This window comes from Pseudophryne corroboree, chromosome 2 (assembly GCF_028390025.1).
Source record: "Pseudophryne corroboree isolate aPseCor3 chromosome 2, aPseCor3.hap2, whole genome shotgun sequence".
Classification (NCBI taxonomy): Eukaryota; Metazoa; Chordata; class Amphibia; order Anura; family Myobatrachidae; genus Pseudophryne; species Pseudophryne corroboree.
In genome coordinates, this window is record NC_086445.1 from 634,741,951 (window position 1) to 634,765,454 (window position 23,504).

At 47.6% G+C, this 23,504-nt stretch overlaps 1 protein-coding gene across 2 annotated transcripts in view; it reads left to right on the forward strand.

Moving 5' to 3' along the window:
• LOC135041287 (E3 ubiquitin-protein ligase makorin-2-like) overlaps positions 1-23,504 on the forward strand; it is a 315,422-nt gene that overhangs the window by 209,237 nt on the left and 82,681 nt on the right. The window lies entirely within an intron of this gene.

Sequence of the window (23,504 nt, forward strand, 5' to 3'; positions counted from 1 at the left end):
CTCCTCCAGACCTCAGTTCGAATCTGTGCCCGGCCAGAGCTGGGTGCTCCTAGTGGGCTCTCCTGAGCTTACTAGTAAAGAAAGTATTTGTTAGGTTTTTTATTTTCAGTGAGATCTGCTGGCAACAGACTCACTGCTACGTGGGACTGAGGGGAGAGAAGCAAACCTACCTGCTTGCAGCTAGCTTGTGCTTCTTAGGCTACTGGACACCATTAGCTCCAGAGGGTTCGAACACAGGCACCTGTCCTCGATCGTCCGTTCCCGGAGCCGCGCCGCCGTCCCCCTCGCAGAGCCAGAAGAACAGAAGCTTGAAGACGACGAAATCGGCGGCAGAAGACTCCTGTCTTCATTTAAGGTAGCGCACAGCACCGCAGCTGTGCGCCATTGCTCCCAGCACACTTACACACTCCGGTCACTGTAGGGTGCAGGGCGCTGGGGGGGGGCGCCCTGGGCAGCAATTGAAGTACCTTTTGGCAATAAAAATAAATATATACAGTCTGGCACTGTATATATGTAAAAACTCCCGCCATTTTTTTACACAGAAAGCGGGACAGAAGCCCGCCACTGAGGGGGCGGGGCCTTCTTCCTCAGCACACCAGCGCCATTTTCTCTTCACAGCTCCGCTGGAAGCAGCTCCCCAGGCTCTCCCCTGCAGTATCCAGGTACAAAAAGGGTAAAAAAGAGAGGGGGGGCACATAAATTTAGGCGCAAATAAAACATATAAGGCAGCTATTGGGTAATCACTTATTATAAGTGAAAATCCCTGTGTTATATAGCGCTGTGGTGTGTGCTGGCACACTCTCTCTCTGTCTCCCCAAAGGACTTTGTGGGGTCCTGTCCTCAGTCAGAGCATTCCCTGTGTGTGTGCAGTGTCGGTACGGCTGTGTCGACATGTTTGATGAGGAGGGTTACGTGGAGGCGGAGCAAGGGCAGATAAGTGTGGTGTCGGGGCCGACACCTGATTGGATGGATATGTGGAAGGTCTTAAACGACAATGTAAGCTCCTTACATAAAAGGTTTGATGACGCTGCAGCCTTGGGACAGCCGGGGTCTCAGCCCGCGCCTGCCCAGGCGACTCAGAAACCGTCAGGGGCTCATAACGCCCTCTATCTCAGATGGTTGACACAGATGTCGACACGGAGTCCGACTCAAGTGTCGACGATGATGAGGCACATTTACAGTCTAAAATGACCAAGGCCATCCGATACATGATTATTGCAATGAAAGATGTATTACACATTTCTGAGATTAACCCTGTTAATACCAAGAGGGTTTATATGTTTGGGGAGAAAAAGCAGCCAGAGACTTTTCCCCCATCTGATGAATTATGTGAAGTAGCGTGGAGTTCCCCTGATAAGAAACTAGTGATTTCTAAGAGGTTACTGATGGCGTACCCTTTCCCGCCAACGGACAGGTTACGTTGGGAAACATCCCCTAGGGTGGACAAGGCGCTGACACGCTTATCTAAAAAGGTGGCCCTGCCGTCTCAGGATACGGCCGCCCTAAAGGAGCCTGCGGATAGAAACCAGGAAGCTATCCTGAAGTCAGTGTATACTCACTCTGGTACTCTACTGAGACCTGCTATTGCTTCAGCCTGGATGTGTAGTGCTGTAGCAGCATGGACAGATACTCTGTCAGACGACATAGATTCCCTCGACAGGGATACTGTTTTGCTAACCCTAGGCCATATAAAAGACGTCGTCTTATATATGCGGGATGCTCAGAGGGACATTTGCCTGCTGGGCTCTAGAATTAATGCTATGTCCATTTCTGCCAGGAGGGTCTTATGGACTCTGCAATGGACAGGAGATGCTGATTCTAAAAAACACATGGAGGTTTTGCCTTATAAGGGTGAGGAATTGTTTGGGGACAGTCTATCGGACCTCGTGTCCACAGCGACAGCTGGAAAGTCGACTTTCTTGCCTCAGGTTTCCTCACAGCCTAAGAAAGCACCGTATTATCAAATGCAGTCCTTTCGTTCTCAGAAAGGCAAGAGGGTCAGGGGCGCATCCTTTCTTGCCAGAGGCAGGGGTAGAGGTAAGAAGCTGCACTATGCAGCCAGTTCCCAGGAACAAAAGTCCTCCTCTGCTTCCACTAAGTCCACCGCATGACGTTGGGGCTCCACAGGCGGAGCCAGGTGCGGTGGGGGCGCGTCTCCGAAACTTCAGCAACCAGTGGGTTCGCTCACAGGTGGATCTCTGGGCTGTACAAATTGTATCTCAGGGATACAAGCTGGAATTCGAAGCGACTCCCCCCCGCCGTTACCTCAAATCAGCCTTGCCAGCTTCCCCCATGGAAAGGGAGGTAGTACTGGCGGCAATTCACAAGCTGTACCTCCAGCAAGTGATTATCAGGGTCCCCCTCCTTCAACAGGGAAGGGGTTACTATTCCACAATGTTTGTGGTACCGAAACCGGACGGTTCGGTGAGACCCATTCTGAATTTAAAATCCTTGAACACTTATATAAAGAAATTCAAGTTCAAAATGGAATCGCTCAGGGCGGTTATTGCAAGCCTGGAAGAGGGGGATTTTATGGTGTCGCTGGACATCAAGGATGCTTACTTGCATGTCCCCATTTACCCACTTCACCAGGAGTACCTCAGGTTTGTGGTACAGGACTGTCATTACCAGTTCCAGACGTTGCCGTTTGGCCTGTCCACGGCACCGAGGATATTTACCAAGGTAATGGCCGAAATGATGATACTTCTTCGGAAGAAGGGAGTTAGTTATCCCGTACTTGGACGATCTCCTCATAAAGGCGAGGTCCAGAGAGCAGTTGTTGATCAGCGTAGCACTCTCTCAGGAAGTGTTGCAACAGCACGGCTGGATTCTGAATGTTCCAAAGTCGCAGCTGATTCCTACGACGCGTCTGCTTTTCCTGGGCATGATTCTGGACACAGAACAGAAGGTGTTTCTCCTGGTGGAGAAGGCCCAGGAATTAGCATCTCTGGTCAGGGACCTCCTGAAACCAAAACAGGTATCGGTGCATTACTGCACGCGAGTCCTGGGAAAAGATGGTGGCTTCATACGAAGCCATTCCCTTCGGCAGGTTCCATGCATGGATCTTTCAGTGGGATCTGTTGGACAAGTGGTCCGGATCGCATCTTCAGATGCATCGGCTGATCACCCTGTCCCCAAGGGCCAGGGTGTCTCTGCTGTGGTGGCTGCAGAGTGCTCACCTTCACGAGGGCCGCAGGTTCTGCATACAGGACTGGGTCCTGGTGATTACGGATGCAAGCCTCCGAGGATGGGGGGCAGTCACTCAAGGAAGAAACTTCCAAGGGCTGTGGTCAAGTCTGGAGACTTCTCTACACATAAATATACTGGAACTAAGGGCCATTTACAACGCCCTGAGTCAAGCAGAGCCCCTGCTTCGAAACCGGCCAGTGCTGATTCAGTCAGACAACATCACGGTGGTCGCCCATGTAAACCGCCAGGGCGGCACAAGAAGCAGGATGGCAATGGCGGAAGCCACAAAGATTCTTCGGTGGGCGGAGAATCACGTGCAAGCACTGTCAGCAGTGTTCATTCCGGGAGTGGACAACTGGGAAGCAGACTTCCTCAGCAGACATGACCTCCACCCGGGAGAGTGGGGACTTCATCAAGAAGTCTTCACACAGATTGCAAAGCGATGGGAACTGCCACAGGTGGACATGATGGCGTCCCGCCTCAACAAAATGCTAAAAAGATATTGCGCCAGGTCAAGGGACCCTCAGGTCGATAGCTGTGGACGCCCTAGTGACACCGTGGGTGTACCAGTCGGTATATGTGTTTCCTCCTCTTCCTCTCATACCCAAGGTACTGAGAATAGTAAGAAAGAGAGGAATAAGAACAATACTCATTGTTCCGGATTGGCCAAGAAGGACTTGGTACCCGGAACTGCAAGAAATGCGCACAGAGGACCCATGGCCTCTGCCTCTCAGACAGGACCTGCTGCAACAAGGGCCCTGTTTGTTTCAAGACTTACCGCGGCTGCGTTTGACGGCATGGCGGTTGAACGCCGGATCCTAGCGGAAAAAGGCATTCCGGATGAAGTTATTCCTACGCTGATAAAGGCTAGGAAGGACGTGACAGCAAAGCATTATCGCCGTATATGGCGAAAATATGTTGCTTGGTGTGAGGCCAGGACGGCCCCTACAGAGGAATTCCAGCTGGGTCGATTCCTGCACTTCCTACAGTCAGGGGTGACTATGGGCCTAAAATTGGGGTCCATAAAGGTCCAGATTTCGTCCCTATCCATTTTCTTTCAAAAAGAACTGGCTTCACTGCCTGAGGTTCAGACGTTTGTTAAGGGAGTGCTGCATATTCAGCCCCCTTTTGTGCCACCAGTGGCACCCTGGGATCTTAACGTTGTGTTGGATTTCCTGAAATCCCACTGGTTTGAGCCACTTAAGACCGTGGAACTAAAGTATGTCACGTGGAAAGTGGTCATGCTGTTGGCCTTAGCATCGGCTAGGCGTTTGTCGGAATTGGCGGCTTTGTCATGTAAAAGCCCATTTCTGATCTTCCATATGGACAGGGCAGAATTGAGGACTCGTCCCCAATTTCTCCCAAAGGTGGTATCATCGTTTAATTTGAACCAACCTATTGTGGTGCCTGCGGCTACTCGGGACTTGGAGGACTCCAAGTTGCTGGACGTAGTCAGGGCTTTGAAAATATGTTTCCAGAACGGCTGGAGTCAGGAAGACTGACTCGCTGTTTATCCTGCATGCACCCAACAAGCTGGGTGCTCCTGCTTCAAAGCAAACTATTGCTTGCTGGATCTGTAGCACGATTCAGCTGGCTCATTCTGCGGCTGGATTGCCGCATCCAAAATCAGTAAAAGCCCATTCCACAAGGAAGGTGGGCTCTTCTTGGGCGGCTGCCCGAGGGGTCTCGGCTTTACAGCTTTGCCGAGCGGCTACTTGGTCGGGTTCAAACACCTTTGCAAAGTTCTACAAGTTTGATACCCTGGCTGAGGAGGACCTTGTGTTTGCTCATTCGGTGCTGCAGAGTCATCCGCACTCTCCCGCCCGTTTGGGAGCTTTGGTATAATACCCATGGTCCTTACGGAGTTCCCAGCATCCACTAGGACGTCAGAGAAAATAAGAATTTACTCACCAGTAATTCTATTTCTCGTAGTCCGTAGTGGATGCTGGGCGCCCGTCCCAAGTGCGGACTTTCTGCAATACGTGTATATAGTTATTGCTTAAATAAGGGTTATTGTTATGAGCCATCCATTGAGTGAGGCTCAGTTGTTGTTCATACTGTTAACTGGGTAAGGTTATTACAAGTTGTACGGTGTGATTGGTGTGGCTGGTATGAGTCTTACCCTGGATTCCAAAAATCCTTTCCTTGTAATGTCAGCTCTTCTGGGCACAGTTTCCCTAACTGAGGTCTGGAGGAGGGGCATAGAGGGAGGAGCCAGTGCACACCAGATAGTACCTAATCTTTTCTTTAGAGTGCCCAGTCTCCTGCGGAGCCAGTCTATTCCCCATGGTCCTTACGGAGTTCCCAGCATCCACTACGGACTACGAGAAATAGAATTACCGGTGAGTAAATTCTTATTATATGTGTGTGTGTGTTATATATGTGTGTAGAAAGCCAAAGTAAATATATATATATATATATATATATATATATATATATATATATATCCATATCCATATCCATATCCAGCACTCTCATCTTCATTAACAGCAGCGGGGTGCACTACACAGAAAATCACCGGCTCATGGAAGATCTCTGATAAATACAATCCAAACATAGGCACTCTCCAGACTTCAATAAGCTTCAAGGTATTTTTAATCCGATACTCACAGAATAGTCATGAAAGGCTTTTATAGATGCATAGCAGTGAAATCAGCAACGTTTCGGTCCACAGGGACCTTTGTTAAGCTTTCCATCATAACATGCCCATAACAAATACAAGACAGCAGAGCTACTTACAGCAGTAAGTAGCTCTGCCGTCTTGTATTTGTTATGGGCATGACTGTTCTGTGAGTATTGCATTAAAAATACCTTGAAGCTTATTGAAGTCTGGAGAGTGCCTATGTTTGGATTGTGTATATGGGTGGTGTTCAGTATGCCGGCTGTCGGGATCCTGGCGCACAGTATACCGGTGCCGGAATCCCGACAGCTGGCATACAGACACTTATTCTCCCTCGTGGGACCCTCCTGGAAGGAGAATAAAATAGCGTGGCGCGCCACAGTGCCCGCAAGGGGCTCATTTGCGCTCGCCACACTGTTGGTATGCCGGGGGTCGGGTCTGCTCTGATATACCATAGGGCAGAGGTTCCCGAACGCGGTCCTCAAGGCACCCCAACAGTCCTGGTTTTAAATGTAACCATGCTTGGCCACAGGTGACTTAATTAGCACCTTAGTCCATTTGATTTAACCATCTGCTGAGCCATGGATAGACCTAAAACCTGGACTGTTGTGGTGCCTTGAGGACCACGTTTGGGAACCTCTGCCATAGGGTCTAGAATGCTTACTTTACTTGGTGTGCATCTCACAATCATGACGTTTTCAAGTTTAGTACGGCCAAACTATTGGCCTTTCTACAACAAGGCCTGGACTTGGGCCTGCGTCTGGCCTCCATCCAGGTGCATATCTCTGCCTTGTCGGTTTGGTTTCAGAGAAAGATCGCTACCCTACCTGATGTCCATACATTCACACAGGGTGTGTTGAGGATTCAGCCTCCTTATGTGCCACCTGTGGCCACTTGGGATCTGTAGATGGTCTTGGAGGCCTCTTACCTCTGCTGACCTTAAGTGGCTTTCCCTTAAGATGCTTTTGCTGGCTATTGCTTCAGCTAGAAGGGTCTCTGACTTGGGTGCCTTATCCTATAAGTCTCCCTATTTGATTTTTCACCGTGACCGGGCGGTGCTTCGAACACGCCCAGGTTACTTACCCAATGTGGTGTCTTCCTTCCACCTTAACCAGGAGATTGTGGTTCCGGCCTTTAATTCTCCTGAGTTGTCTTCCAAAGAGCGGTCTTTGGATGTGGTGCGGGCTCTCCATATCTATGTGAGGAGAACTTCCTCCATTAGGAAATCCGATTCTATTTTTGTTTGTTTGGGTTTCACAAACGTAGCTGGCCTGCTTCCAAGCAGACTCTGGCCAGATGGATTAGAATGGTGATTGCACATGCTTATGTACAGGCTGGTGGTCCGGTTCCTGCTACCATCAAAGCACATTCTACTCTGTCGGTTGGACCTTCTTGGGCGGGCCACCGTGGTGCGACCCTTGCACAATTGTGCAAGGCGGCTACGTGGTTCTCTGGGAACACGTTCATTAGGTTCTATGCCTTTGATACCGCTGCTTCCCAGGATGCTTCCTTTGGACGCCGGGTTGTTGTGCCCACTACAGTGCGTCCCCTCCCATAAGGAACTGCTTTAGGACATTCCTGATGTGAATCCTTGTGGAGCCCAGTGTTCCCCGCAGCAGAAAACAAGATTTATGGTAAGAACTTACCGTTGTTAAATCTTTCTGCAATGTACACTGGGCTCCACAAGGCGCCCACCCTGACGCACTTGGCTTCTTTGGGTTGGTATTGGCATAGCCGCTGACACCCTCTCCTGTGGTCAGTGTGTGGTGTAATTGGCTACGAGCGGTTGTCGTCTCTGGTACCTGCTACTGCATTGGGCTGGTTAACGAAACTGAGCTCACTGGCATGGAGGCGGGGTTATAGAGGAGGCGGCTTTGTGTATCTTGGGAACAGTCAAAAGCTTTGAGCCTGTTGGTGCCTCAGATCAAGATCCTACTCTACACCCCGATGTGAATCCTTGTGGAGCCGAGAGAGGGAGAGATAGACAAATATAAAACCACAGCACTCACCACCCCAGAAGCGGGGTGCAGTGAATTGGCCAATGCACGGAAGCCTGCAAACCGCTCGCCAAGGTACCTTGGCGAGCGGTTTGCAGGCTTCCGTGCATTGGCCAATTCACTAACTAAACCCCCATCATTTGTTTATTGATGATGTGAAAATAAGTGAGCTTGCTGTGGTGAGTGCTGAACTTTGTTTGTGTATGTATGTATGTATGTGTGTATATATGTATATGTGTATATATATATATATATATATATATATATATATATATTATAAAATGTGTGTGTGTATATGTATATATATATATATATATATATATATATATATAATATAATATAAAATGTGTGTGTGTATGTATATATATATATATATATATATATATATATATATATATATATATATATATATATATATATATATATATATATATATATATATATTTTTCTTTTTTTTTATTTAAACCACACAATTCTTTTAATTTCTTACGGTCCAAATACATTTCAACACCCACTTTATCTACGCTTCTGATTCATTTCATACTAAATCTACACCCGTTGAGCCGACACTGCTTTTCTCATCTGCATTTCTGCAATTCTTCTGCTCGGATTCCCTTACAGCCTCCACTCCTACTTCCACTTTCCCTCAACCTATTTACCTACTAAACACTATGCCAAGGCTTTCTTATACTCCCCACATATCTCAGTGTCTACCTAATCACGTGTCTTTATCCCCCCCCCCCCCAGTCTCCTACACCTCCTCCCTCCCCTCCTCTGTCTCCCCTCCATCTCTCTGTATTCTTCCCCCTCCTTTCCTGTTACCCCACTTTCACTTACGTCTACCCCATGGTCCTGCTACCCCAGAACTCAGCCCTGTCCATCCCTCCCTTCCCTGTCACCTCCCCACACCCCATCCACATCACACTGACCTCCCTCCCAGCCCACCACCTGCAGTTTTCCCTCCTAGCTCAGGCACCCGCACCATCACTACTCTCATATCATCCCTGCTCATAAAGTTAATCTCTCCTCATCGCTACAGTAACCCTGATAATCTTATTCACATCTCTCCCACAAACTCATACCCCCTATCCTGGAATGTCAGATCTGTTTGTAACACACTGGTCCCCACTCATAACCTTTTCATTTCCAACTCCCTACACCTACTAGCCATTACTGAAACTTGGATTACGCTCTCTGACACTACCTCTCCTGCTGCTCTCTGCTGGGGGCTTCGCATTCACACGCACACACCAACCTGGGGGTGGTGTTGGGGTCCTTTTACCTTCTAGCTACTCCTACCAACTCATACCACCAGAACCATCCCTTACATTCTCTACATTTGAGGTCCATACTATACGCCTCTTCCAACCAGTCCATCTTAGAGTAGCTGTCATTTACCGCCCACCTGGCGCTGCTTCCAAATTTATCGACAACTTTGCTTCCTGGCTTCCTCACTTACTCTCCTCTGGCATTCTCTCCATTATCGTAGGCCACAGGTTCTCAAACTCGGTCCTCAGGACACCACACAGTGCAAGTTTTGCAGGTCTCCTCACAGAATCACAAGTGACATAATTAGCTCCACCTGTAGACCTTTTAAAATGTGTCAATGAGTAATTAATACACCTGTGCACTTGCTGGGTTACCTGCAAAATATGCACTGTGTGGGGTCCTGAGGACCGAGTTTGAGAACCACTGTCCTAGGCGATTTCAACATCCCTATTGACATCCCCACACAATCCCCTGCCTCTAAACTCCTTAACCTCACCTCTTCACTTGGTCTCTCCCAGTGGACCTCCTCACCCTCTCATGTGAATGGGAGCTCACTGGATCTGGTCTTCACTCACCGCTGTGATATTTCTGATTTTTCCAATTCCCCATTTCCCCTCTCTGACCACCACCTGCTTTCCTTTAACCGATCTCTCTCTACTTCCCCATCTCTACCTCCCAAGGCTACCATCACTAAGTGTAACTTTGAGGCTATTGACACCACATTCCTTTCCTCCCTGTTTGACTCGCTTCTCTCTCCTATTCTCTCTCTCTCTCTCTCTCTCTCTCTCTCTCTCCTATTCTCTCTCTCTCTCTCTCTCATGCCTTGAACAAGCCACTTCCATATACAATGCATCCCTCACTTCTGCTCTTGATTCTGTTGCTCCACCAACCACTATTCACCGTCGTAAATTAACACCTCAACCCTGGCACACCAAATGCACCAGATATCTGCAAAAATGCTCACGTACGGCTGAGCGTCACTGGAGGAAATCACGCTCTAAGGCAGACTTCCTCCATTTCAAACTTATGCTCTCATCCTTCAGTGCTGCCCTTTCTCTTGCTAAACAGTCATACTTCAAGAACCTCATCTCCTCCCGTTCTTCCAACCCCTGGTGCCACTCTAAACTCACTCCTCTGCCCCCTTCCACCTTGTCTCCCTTCCTCACTCTCTGCTCTTGACCTTGCCACTTCACATCCAAAATTGTCTACATACGTAAGGACATCACACCAGACCATCAGTAACCAGCTTTCTCCCATCCCTTACCACCTCTCCCCATCCCTCCAGCCAACTCTGACATCTTTCTCCCATGCATCTGGAGAGGATGTCATGGCCCTCATTCATTCCTGTCCCCTCACCACCTCCCCACTTGACCCTATCCCTTCCCACCTCCTCCGCTACCTCTCTCCTTCTGCTTGTTCCCATCTTTCCCACCTTAATCTCTCCCTCTCATCAGGCACTGTCCCCTCTGCCTTCAAGCATGCACTCATCTCTCCTATTCTTAAAAAACCTACCCTTGATCCAAACACTCTCTAACTACCGACCCATCTCTCCTCCCTTTTGCTACCAAACTCCTTGAGCGTATTGTCTACAACCGCCTTATTTCCTTTCTTTCCTCACACTCACTACTTGACCCATTCTAGTCTGGCTAACATCCTCTCCACTCCACTGAAACTGCCCTTACAAAAGTATGCAATGACCTCCATGCTGCTAAATCTAAGGGACACTACTCTGTACTTATTCTACTTGATCTCTCTGCTGCTTTTGACACTGTGGACCATCCTCTCCTACTGCAAATCCTTCACTCCACTGGTCTGCGTGACACTGCCCTCTCTTGGCTGTCTTCTTACCTCTCTGACAGTTCATTCTCTGTCTCCTCTCATGATTCCACCTCCCCCTCACTTCCACTAACTGTAGGTGTACCCCAAGGTTCTGTCGTTGGTCCTCTTCTCTCTATACATCCTCACTAGGTAACTCATTAGTTCTTTTGGTTTCCAATATCATCTCTATGCTGATGACACCCAAATCTATCTTTCCTCTCCAGACCTCTCCCCTGCTCTCCTCACTCGTATCTCCAACTGTTTCTCTGCTACCTCTTCCTGGATATCTCAGCGCTTTCTTAAACTTAACATGTCTAAGACTGAACTGATCATCTTCCCTCCCTCCCGCATAACCTCACCTCCTACAATCTCATTATCTATTGATGGCACTAATATTTCTTCTAGCCTCCAAGTGCGCTGTCTTGGAGTAATCCTTGACTCCTCCCTCTCTTTCAAACCACACATTCAGCACCTCTCACAAACCTGTCGTTTTCATCTAAAAAAATATTGCCAGGATCAGACACTTTCTGACCCAGGATGCTACTAAGACACTTATCCACTCACTGGTCATTACAGTAGAACAGTCTGGTGATCTCCTCCTGACTGGCATTCCTGACACACACCTCTCTCCACTCCAATCTATCCTCAATGCTACTGCCTGGCTCATTTTCCTCACCAAACGCACTACCTCTCCTCTCCTACTAGACCTTCACTGGCTACCCTTCCCTTTCAGAATCCACTTCAAGCTTCTCACACTCGCTTACAAAGCCCTCACCCACTCCTCTCCCATCTACATCTCTGATCTTATCTCCCTTTACACTCCCACCCGTCGTCTTCGCTCTGCTAATACACGCAGACTCTCCTGCCTACGGATTACTTCCTCCCACTCCTACCGCCAAGATTTTTCACGTGCTGCACCACTTCTCTGGAATTCCCTGCCTCTCCCCCTCAGACTCTCCACCTCTCTACAAAACTTCAAGCGGGCTCTCAAGACCCACTTCACCAAACCCAGCCAAATCTCATTCTAACCCTCTGTTCCACATTCTCTATGTACCCCATCTGTGTCACCCCTGTCTTTGTACACCTCCACTTTCGATTGTAAGCTCTCACGAGCAGGGCCCTCTTCCCTCATGTGCTTATCCTTTGTCTTACTTTAATAATCTTCAACTGTACCACATCCAGCAGTTTTCTGCCACCTGATACTTATTCCAGTGTCCTCTGTTGATGTAACTATGTTTATTTACCCTGTACTTGTCCTATACTGTCATCAACTGTAAGTTGCTGTTTTCCTGTTTGATTATTTATGTATTCTGTAATTGGGCGCTGCGGAACCCTTGTGGCGCCATATAAATAAAGGATAATAAATGTAAATTTATTATAGTCCATTGCAGCCTTATTATAATTTCTGCATTGCCTGTGACGATGAGTACCTGTATCTGCTGTGTGGTTTCACTCTGTTTCTCTGATATAACTGCCACTATATTCTGTACTCTAAGAGGCTAGGTGCATCTGGGTCCGCTAATATAGTGCTTCACAGTATTTATCCTATATGTGTGTGTGTGTATATATGTATATATATATATATATATATATATATATATATATATATATGTGTGTATATATGCATATTTGTGTGTGTATGTGTATATATATATATATATATATATATATATATATGTGTGCATGTATATATATGTGTGTGTGTGTGTATATATATATATATATATATATGTGTATATATGTGTTTGCGTTTATAGATGTTTGTGTGTGTGTATATATGTATATTGTGTATATATAAATATATATTCATTGTGTGTATGTGTGTATGTATATATATATATATAGATAGATAGATATGTATATATATATATATATATATATATATATATATATATATATATATATATAATATATTCTCCACAAAGTTCGGTATTGCGCAACAGGATCTATTATTATCCAGAGTTGGTTACCAATTGAGTGCTGCTTCAAATCCTCTCCACGCCACTGGAGTATTGGTAAAAACTGTTAAAGAATGGAGAGCGCACTCATGAATGCATAAACAGTAACACCTTTACTTGTAACAATTGCTCACATACATTGAAGTTAAAATTCATCAACAACGGTATTTTCTTCCGCGACTTAGCCACTCAGATGTTCAAATCCACGGCTCGTCTCAGCACCGGCTCTGCTCCCGGAGGATGACGTCACAGCGTCCACGTCAAATCAGCCACGTCCAACGCGTTTCGTACTACAGGTACTTCGTGACTTGAGGAAACTTAATACCACGTTAAGATCCCAAGACGCCACCGGAGGTACAAAGGGAGGCTGAATATGCAGCACTCCCTTCACAAAAGTCTGTACTTCAGGAAGAGAAGCCAATTCTTTTTGAAAGAAAATGGATAAGGCCGAAATTTGGACCTTTATGGACCCTAATTTTAGGCCCAAATTCACTCCCGTTTGAAGGAAGTGAAGCAGACGGCCCAAATGGAACTCCCCCGTAGGAGCAGCTCTGGCCTCACACCAAGAAACATATTTCCGCCATATACGGTGATAATGTTTCGATGTCACATCCTTCCTAGCCTTGATCAGGGTAGGAATGACCTCTGGAGAAATCCCTTTTTCAGCTAGGATCCGGCGTTCAACTGTCATGCCGTCAAACGCAGCCGCGGTAAGTCTTGGAACAGACGGTGCCCCTGCTGCTGCAGGTCCTGCCTTAGAGGAAGAGACCACGGATCTTCTGTGAGCAACTCTTGCAGATCCGGAGACCAAGCCCTCCTTGGCCAATCTGGAACAATGAGAATTGTTCTGACCCTTCTTAGTCCTATTAATCTCAACACCTTGGGTATAAGAGGCAGAGGAGGAAACACACAGACCGATCTGAACACCCATGGTGTCACCAGAGCATCTACCGCTACCGCCTGAGGGTCTCTTGACCTGGCACAATACCTCTTTAGCTTTTTGTTGAGACGGGACGCCATCATGTCTATTTGAGGCAGTCCCCACCGATCCACGATCTGTGTGAAGACTTCTTGATGAAGTTCCCACTCTCCCGGATGCAGGTCGTGCCTGCTGAGGAAGTCCGCCTCCCAGTTGTCCACCCCCGGCATGAACACTGCTGATAGTGCGCTTGCATGGCCTTCCGCCCAGCGCAGAATCCTGGTCGCCTCTGCCATGGCCACTCTGCTCCTTGTGCCGCCTTGGCGGTTTACATGAGCCACTGCCGTGATATTGTCCGACTGAATCAGAACCGGTTTGTTCTGAAGCCACTCCTCCGCCTGGCGTAGGGCGTTGTAAATGGCCCTTAACTCCAGGATATTGATGTGGAAACAAGTCTCTAGGCTTGACCAGAGACCTTGGAAATTTCTTCCCAGTGCGACAGCCCCCCAACCTCGGAGGCTCGCGTCTGTGTTCACCAGGATCCAGTCCTGAATGCCGAACCTGCGACCCTCTAGGAGGTGAACACTGTGCAGCCACCACAGGAGAGATACCCTGGCCCTGGGAGACAGGGTGATCCGTTCCTGCATATGTAGATGGGACCCGGACCATTTGTCCAATAGGTCCCATTGTAAAGTCCTCGCATGGAACCTGCCGAAGGGGATGGCCTCGTATGAAGCCACCATCTTCCCCACAACCTTTGTGCAATGATGCACCGAAACCTTTTTTGGCTTTAAAAGGTTCCTGACCAGGGCTATGAGCTCCTGAGCCCTCTCCACCGGAAGAAAAACTTTTTTGGTCTGTGTCTAGAATTAGGCCCAAAAAGGTCAGACGCGTTGCAGGTACTAGCTGGGATTTCGGTAAATTGAGAATCCAGCCGTGCATCTGCAACATCTTCACGGACAGACACGCTGTCCAGCAACTTCTCCAGAGATCTCGCCTTTATAAGGAGATCGTCCAAGTACGGGATAATTGTGACTCCCTGCTTGCGCAGGAGCACCATCATTTCCGCCATTACCTTGGTGAAAATTCTCGGGGCCGTGGAAAGACCAAACGGCAACGTCTGAAATTGGTAGTGACAATCCTGTACTGCAAATCTCAGAAACGCCTGGTGAGGGGGGGAAATCGGAACATTAAGGTACGCATCCTTTGTCCAGGGACACCATCCAATCCCCTCCCTCCAGGCTGGCGATGACCATTCTGAGCGATTCCATTTTGAACTTGAACCTCTTCAAGTACAGGTTCAGGGATTTTAGATTTAGAATGGGTCTGACCGAACCGTCCGGTTTCGGTACCACAAACAGGGATGAATAATAACCCTCTCCTTGCTGGAGATGAGGAACCTTGATTATCACCTGTTGAATGTACAATTTGTGAATTGCCGCTAACACTAGCTCCCCCTCTGACGGGGAAGCCGGCAGAGCCGATTTGAAAAACCGGCGAGGGGGCATGTCTTCAAATTCCAGTCTGTATTCCTGGGAAACCATCTCTATTGCCCAGGGATCCACCTGTGATTGAACCCAGACGTGGCTGAAAAGACGAAGACGTGCCCCCACTTGATCTGACCCCCTCCCCGGAAAGCCCCAGCGTCATGCTGTGGACTTTGTGGAAGTAGGGGAGGACTTCTGCTCCTGGGAACTAGCTGAGTGCAACTTTTTTCCCTTGCCTTTACCTCTGGCAACGAAGGACGATCCTCGTACCTTCTTGTTTTTATTGGAACGAAAGGACTGCATTTGATAATGTGGTACCTTCTTAGAATGCTGCGGGGGAACATAAGGTATAAAATTCGATTTGCCGGCCGTAGCAGTAGAGACTAGGTCCGAGAGGCCTTCTCCAAACAACTCCTCCCCCTTGTAAGGCAATAACTCCATATGCCGCATTGAGTCTGCGTCTCCCGTCCACTGTCTGGTCCACAAGAGCCGCCTAGCAGAAATAGACATAGCGTTTATTCTAGAGCTTAGTAAACAAATGTCTCTCTGAGCATCCCTCATATACAAGGCAGCATCTCTGATATGCTCCATGGTCATTAGAATGGTATCCCTATCTAAGGTGTCCATCTCCGTAGATAAGGAGTCTGCCCATGCCACAACAGCATTACAAACCCAGGCCGACGCCATGGCCGGCCTAACTATAGTTCCTGTGTAAATGTGCTTCATGGTAATTTCCTGCTTGCGATCAGCAGGATCCTTAAGGGAAGCAGTATTCGGAGAAGGCAGTGCCACCTTCTTGGATAAGCGTGTCAGCGCCTTGTCTACTTTAGGCGCAGATTCCCGTCGTATCCGATCCTTCTTTGGAAAAGGATACGCCATAAGAATTCTTTTGGGAACATGGAGTCTCCTATCCGGAGATTCCCAAGCCTTTTCGCATAATTCGCTTAGCTCAAATGAGGACGGAAACGTGACCTCAGGCTTTTTCCCTTTATACATGTGAACCCTCGTGTCCTCTTTATGGCAATAGTCCGTATCTGTGTCGGTATCTGTGTCAGCGACCTGGGATATGTGGCGCTTTTGAGACCCTGAAGGTCCTGGCACCACAGGGACAGGCACGGACTGGCTACCTGACTGATCCCTAGCTTCAGCCTTGTCTAATCTTTTATGCAGGAGATTTACATTTGCATTCAAGACATTCAGCATATCCACCCAGTCCGGTGTCTGCGTTGCCGACGGCGACCTGACATTCAAGCACTCCCCCTCCACATTAAGCGAGCCTTCCTCATCAAACATGTCGACACACACGTACTGACACACTGCACACACCCAGGGAAACTTTTTCTGAAGACAGTATCCCCTGAAAGGCCCTTTGGAGAGACAGAGAGTATGCCACCACACACCCCAGCGCAACAACCTGGAGACCAACACAGAATGCTTTTCCCCAGCAGCGCTGTATTATACTTTATCCGCCAATTATGTGGCCCCCCCCTCTCTTTTTAAACTCCCTTCACCGTGTGTAAGCAGGGGAGAGTCCGGGGAGCTTCCTCTCAGCGTTCTGTGGAGAGAGAAATGGCGCTGGTGAGTGCTGAGGGAGAAGCCCCGCCACCTCGGCGGCGGGCTTCTGTCCCGCTCAAAATCGTGTAAAATGGCGGGGGCTCAATTATATCCATGTTTAGTGCCCAGCTGTACATGTATATACCTATTTGCCATCTAAGAGGTGTTATTATTGCTGCCCAGGGCACCCCCCCCCCCCTGCGCCCTGCACCCATACAGTGACCGGAGTGTGTGAGGTGATGTGGAGCAATGACGCACAGCTGCAGTGCTGTGCGTTACCTCTGTGAAGCTGAAGGCTTCTGCCGCCTGAGACGTCTTCTTGCTTCTGTTCTTCTGGCTCTGTGAGGAGAATGGCGGCGTGGCTCCGGGGGTGGACGCCCAGGACGAACCTGTGTTCACCCCCTCTGAAGCTAATGGTGTCCAGTAGCCGAGGAAGCAGATCCTATCAGTTAAGTAGGTCTGCCCCTCTCTCCTCAGTCCCTCGATGCAGGGAGCCTGTTGCCAGCAGTGCTCCCTGTGAAAAAAGTAAAAATCCAAACAAAAATGCTTTCTGTAGCAAAGAACTCAAGAGAGCTTCCTGCAGTGTGCCCTTCATCCTCTGGGCACAGTGTAAAACTGTGGTCTGGAGGAGGGACATAGAGGGAGGAGCCAGTGCACACCCAGAATCCAAAGCTTTCTTAAAGTGCCCTATCTCCTGCGGAGCCCGTCTATTCTCCATGGTCCTTACGGAGTCCCCAGCATCCTCTAGGACGTTAGAGAGATATATAGATATATATGTGTGTGAGTGTGTGTGTGTGTGTGTGTGTGTGTATGTATATATATATATATATATATAATATGTGTATGTATATATGTGTGTGTGTGTGTGTGTATGTATATATATATATATATATATATATATATATATATATATATATATATATATATATATATATAAAAAAAAATTGTGAAGATGGGGTACTTTGGCGAGCGGTTTGCAGGCTTCCGTGCATTGGCCAATTCACTAACTAAACCCCCATCATTTATATATTGATGCTGTGAAAATAAGTGAGCTTGCTTTGGTGAGTGCTGAACTTTCTGTTTGTGTGTGTATGTATATATGTATGTGTGTGTGTGTGTATGTATATATATATATATATATATATGTATATGTATATGTATATATATATATATATATATATATATATATATATATATATATTGTGACAAGAACACTGGGATAGTGTTTGAGGGCAGGTATATTTGTCCCAGGTTCTTGTCTTACATGTTTTAGAAAATGTTAACTTCTAGGAAAAATGCTTTTTGTTTTGTCTGAACCTTTTCAGTTTGCTGTAAAAGCTGGGTAAAGGCTCTGAGAGAGAGATAAAGCGAGTTCTAGACATTGGGCCCAGTTCGGGTCTTTGGCCTCACAGAGGGCTAATCAGGGTTTCAGCTGTGTAAGAGTGATATAGTGCTTCTAACCTGATTAGTATGGGCAGACTGCCTGGGAAGGCTGCAGGATCTGTGTGTGAGAGACACGCTTTCTGATGCAAGTAAGCTGTACAGTATGTACTGAAGAACTCTGTGTTTTGTTTAGTGACAGTTAGGAACATCTTATGTTTAGTTAGTGCCGGACAGGCAAGGTATTTTTATTTTGGGGTTTGTTTTATTTTCTGTTTCAATAAAACTGGCCGGGGTCAGTTGTACCAGAAACTGGACTTGTGTTGTTCCTCAGCTGCTGCGTGCTGCCATATTCCCCAGGAAAAGGCACCTTGCACCCCTACAGTGTTACAACTTGGTGGAGAATGCGAGCAGGCCGTTCTGCGCATAAGTGAAAGCAGCAGCTTTGTGAGGCCTGCAGAAAACGGTGGTTTATGCAGATACAGCCCAGTGTGAAGTTACTGAGACTCACCCCTGAGGGTTTGATATATGTCCTGGGTGAAAGCAGCTGCAAAGCCGCCTGAAAAATCTGTTGACATGGAGGATCTGCTTAAAGCCTTGCTGCAAGCTACAGCGGCTCAGCAGGAGGCCAACCGACAGCAGCAGGTGGCAATGGAGGAAAATTGGAGACTACAGCGTCAGGATAGAGAGGCCTTAGCAGAAGTGGTGCAGAGACTTGCAGCTCGGGTTGGAGATGTGGCCGTCAGTGCTCCAACCAGCTCTAGTTCTATACGAGCCAGTCACTTCCTGCAGAAAATGACAGAGGCTGATGATGTGGAGGCCTATCTGACCACGTTTGAAAGGACTGCCGAGCGTGAGAACTGGCCGAAAGCACAGTGGGCCAGTCTGCTGGCACCTTTCCTGTCAGGTGAGCCCCAAAAAGCTTACTTTGATTTAAGCCCTGCTGAGGCTCGGGACTATGATAAACTAAAGACTGAGATCCTGACCCGCCTGGGAGTCACGCTGTCAGTACGAGCGCAACGGGTGCACCGTTGGCTGTACGCCATGGAGAAGCCTCCGCGCTCCCAGATGCACGACCTTATTCAGCTAACAAAAAAATGGCTGCAGCCAGAGACATTAACTGGTCCCCAGATGGTGGAAAGAGTCGTCATGGACCGCTACTTGAGATCTTTGCCCCTGGTCCTGCGCAAGTGGGTGAGCCATGGAAACCCGGGTACTGCTGACCAATTAGTGGACATGGTAGAGAGGTATTTGGCAGCAGAGGAACTACTGATGACCACCCAGCAACCCATAGATCCTCGACAGCGCCCTTCAGTAAAGACTGGTAAGACTGTTCCGTGGGAAAACGTTGCTGGGCGGTTAAGAGAACGCAAGGCTGGAGAGACTGTAAACACTGGCCCTGGAAACAGGCCAATGGGGCTAGAACGGTCTATGCTGCCCAAATGGGTTGGTAATCGTGTGGTTAAATGTTTTAGGTGTGGTATGCCAGGTCATGTTATTGCCAATTGCCCAGTCACGCAAGAACCCATGCAATGTGATGCTGCCTTTGAATGTCGCAGAATGTCTTTCTTTGCTAGGTTAGCCTGTACTGTGGTACCTTCACCTGAGCTGGAAAAACAAATGTGTGATGTGTTCTTAGAAGGTAACCGGGTAGAGGCCTTGCTAGATTCAGGAAGTTTAGTTACCCTCGTGAAAGCTGGGTTAGTGAACCCCTTAAAGGTCCAGCAAATACCTATTGGGGTAACTTGCATACATGGGGATACCCAATATTATGCCACTGCTGAGGTGAATATAGAAACTTGTTGTGGGTCAGCAATGGTTAAAGTGGGACTGGTCCCTACCTTGGTGCATGAGGCCATAATAGGGAGGGATTTTCCTCATTTTTGGAAACTGTGGGAATCACGGTTATCAACAGATGTGAGAAGTAAAAAGCCAGTTGATAATACCGGTGATTTTTTGGATGTACGTGGGTCTTCGGAACTTTCTGGCCCTTTGCCTTTTGCTAGTTTGGCGGGGGAAGTGACAGATGGGGAGTCCAGTGAGGACCCTCTTGCCGGGAACAGAGACATAGTAGTTAGAACTGAAAGCGTGCCTGACCTGGAGGTAAAGAAGGATCTGTTTGCGTCTGAACAGTTAAAGGATCCTACCTTAATAAAGGCTAGAGAGAATGTTAAGATTGTTAATGGGGAACCTGTGGTACCAGGTGACAGGGTTACGTATCCCCACATGGCCATCTGTAATGAGCTCTTGTACCACATTGTCAAAAGGGGTGAGGATGTGGTGGAACAGCTGGTAGTTCCCCAGCCTTATCGGAGAACGGTACTAGATTTAGCTCATAGTCACGTTACCGCAGGACATTTAGGGGCAGAAAAAACCACTGAAAGAGTTTTACAAAGGTTCTTTTGGCCAGGGGTTTATAAAGAAGTGTCTGAATATTGTTCTTCCTGTCCTGAATGCCAGTATCATGCCCCTAGACCCCATTTCAGGAGCCCACTAGTTCCCATGCCTATTATAGAGGTCCCGTTTGACAGAATAGCCATGGATCTCGTGGGGCCCTTGTTAAAGTCTGCTCGGGGCCATCAGTATATCCTGGTAATTATGGACTATGCCACTCGATATCCTGAGGCTGTCCCTTTACGCACTATCACAACCAAGGCGATAGCTAGGGAGCTGGTGCAGGTATTTAGTAGAGTGGGAATACCAAAAGAAATTTTGACTGACCAAGGTACTCCATTTATGTCAAGGATCATGAAAGAATTGTGCAAGTTATTTAAGGTCACTCACCTCAGGACGTCCATCTACCATCCCCAAACTGACGGGTTGGTGGAAAGGTTTAATAAAACATTAAAAAGTATGTTAAAAAAGGTTGTTGAGAGAGATGGGAAAAACTGGGATTGTTTGTTGCCCTACTTGTTAATGGCCATCAGAGAAGTTCCTCAGTCCTCTACGGGGTTTTCTCCATTTGATTTGTTGTATGGTAGACACCCCAGAGGGCTGTTGGATGTTGCCAAAGAGACATGGGAAGGACAGCCCACTCCTTATAGAAGCGTTATTGAGCATGTAACACAAATGCAGGATAGGATTGCAGCCGTGGTACCTGTTGTCAGAGAGCACATGGAACAGGCCCAAAGTGCTCAACAGAGGGTCTATAACCGGAGTGCCAAGATACGGGAATTTGCTCCTGGAGATAGAGTTCTTGTTTTGGTACCCACTGTGGAAAGCAAATTCCTAGCTAAATGGCAGGGTCCATTTGAGATTAGGGAAAAAGTGAATGAGGTTAATTACAAAGTATACCAGCCGGGAAAGAGAAAACCCGAACAGATCTACCATGTTAACTTAATCAAACCCTGGAAAGATAGGTTGTCTCTGTCAGCGGAGCCTTGCCCTTCGGTGTCTTCACCCCGGTTGCTTCCCGCAGTGAAGGTGTCAGAGACATTATCAGCTGATCAGAACAATCAGGTTAAAGAATTTCTCATCCAAAATAGGGAGGTATTTTCAGAGCTGCCTGGCCGAACGACCATAATAAAACATGACATTGTCACAGAACCAGGGGTCAGGGTTCATTTAAAGCCATATAGGATTCCTGAAGCTCAGCGAGAAGCTATTTCTAAGGAAGTTAAAACCATGTTAGAACTTGGAGTCATAGAGGAGTCTAACAGTGAGTGGTCCAGTCCCATAGTGCTCATCCCGAAGCCCGACGGTAGCATACGCTTCTGTAATGACTTTCGTAAGTTAAATGAGGTGTCCAAGTTTGACGCATACCCCATGCCCCGTGTGGATGAGCTTGTAGAAAGGCTGGGAACAGCCAGGTTTCTCACCACATTGGACCTGACCAAAGGTTACTGGCAAATACCTTTTATCTGATAGCGCCAAAGAAAAAACAGCCTTTTCGGTTCCGGAGGGGCTGTACCAGTATAAGATGTTACCCTTTGGGTTGCATGGGGCTCCAGCAACCTTTCAACGGGCGATGGATAAAATTCTGAGGCCCCATAGAAAATATGCAGCTGCCTATTTGGATGATGTGGTAATTCACAGTACAGACTGGGGGTCACATTTGGTTAAAGTACAAGCAGTACTGGACTCAATCAGAGAGGCAGGGTTAACTGCTAACCCAAAGAAGTGCTGCCTCGCAATGGAGGAGGTCAAATACTTGGGCTTCACCATAGGCAGAGGTCTGATTAGGCCCCAATTGAATAAAGTTGATGCTATTCAAAACTGGCCTCGTCCAGTGAATAAAAAACAGGTAAGGGCTTTTTTGGGAATTACTGGGTACTATAGACGGTTTATTCCTAATTTTGCGACCACAGCGGTGCCGTTGTCAGACCTTACCAAAGGGAAGCAGTCAAATGTGGTGAAATGGAACCCTGATGCAGAAAAGGCGTTCCAAGCGTTAAAAGTGGCTTTGTGTTCACAACCGGTGTTGATAACACCAGATTTTTCAAAAGAATTTGTGGTACAGACAGATGCCTCAGAGGTAGGGATAGGTGCTGTGCTGTCCCAAACCAGAGATGGGGACGAACACCCTATCATTTATTTGAGTAGGAAACTCAATGAGCATGAAAAAAGGTATGCCATTGTGGAAAAGGAGGCTTTGGCCATTAAGTGGGCACTAGATACCTTGAGATATTACCTCTTGGGTAGACAATTCAGACTAGTGACAGACCATGCCCCTTTAAAATGGATGTATGTAAATAGAGGCAAGAATGCTCGTGTAACTAGATGGTTTCTAGCGTTGCTGGACTTTAAGTTTACTGTCGAACATAGACCGGGAACACACTTGGCCAACGCAGATGCATTGTCTCGCATCTTCTGTTTGGGGGCTACAAGTGTTCCGGCCCCTAGGTCGAAACAGGGGAGGGGGATATGTGACAAGAACACTGGGATAGTGTTTGAGGGCAGGTATATTTGTCCCAGGTTCTTGTCTTACATGTTTTAGAAAATGTTAACTTCTAGGAAAAATGCTTTTTGTTTTGTCTGAACCTTTTCAGTTTGCTGTAAAAGCTGGGTAAAGGCTCTGAGAGAGAGATAAGGCGAGTTCTAGACATTGGGCCCAGTTCGGGTCTTTGGCCTCACAGAGGGCTAATCAGGGTTTCAGCTGTGTAAGAGTGATATAGTGCTTCTAACCTGATTAGTATGGGCAGACTGCCTGGGAAGGCTGCAGGATCTGTGTGTGAGAGACACGCTTTCTGATGCAAGTAAGCTGTACAGTATGTACTGAAGAACTCTGTGTTTTGTTTAGTGACAGTTAGGAACATCTTATGTTTAGTTAGTGCCGGACAGGCAAGGTATTTTTATTTTGGGGTTTGTTTTATT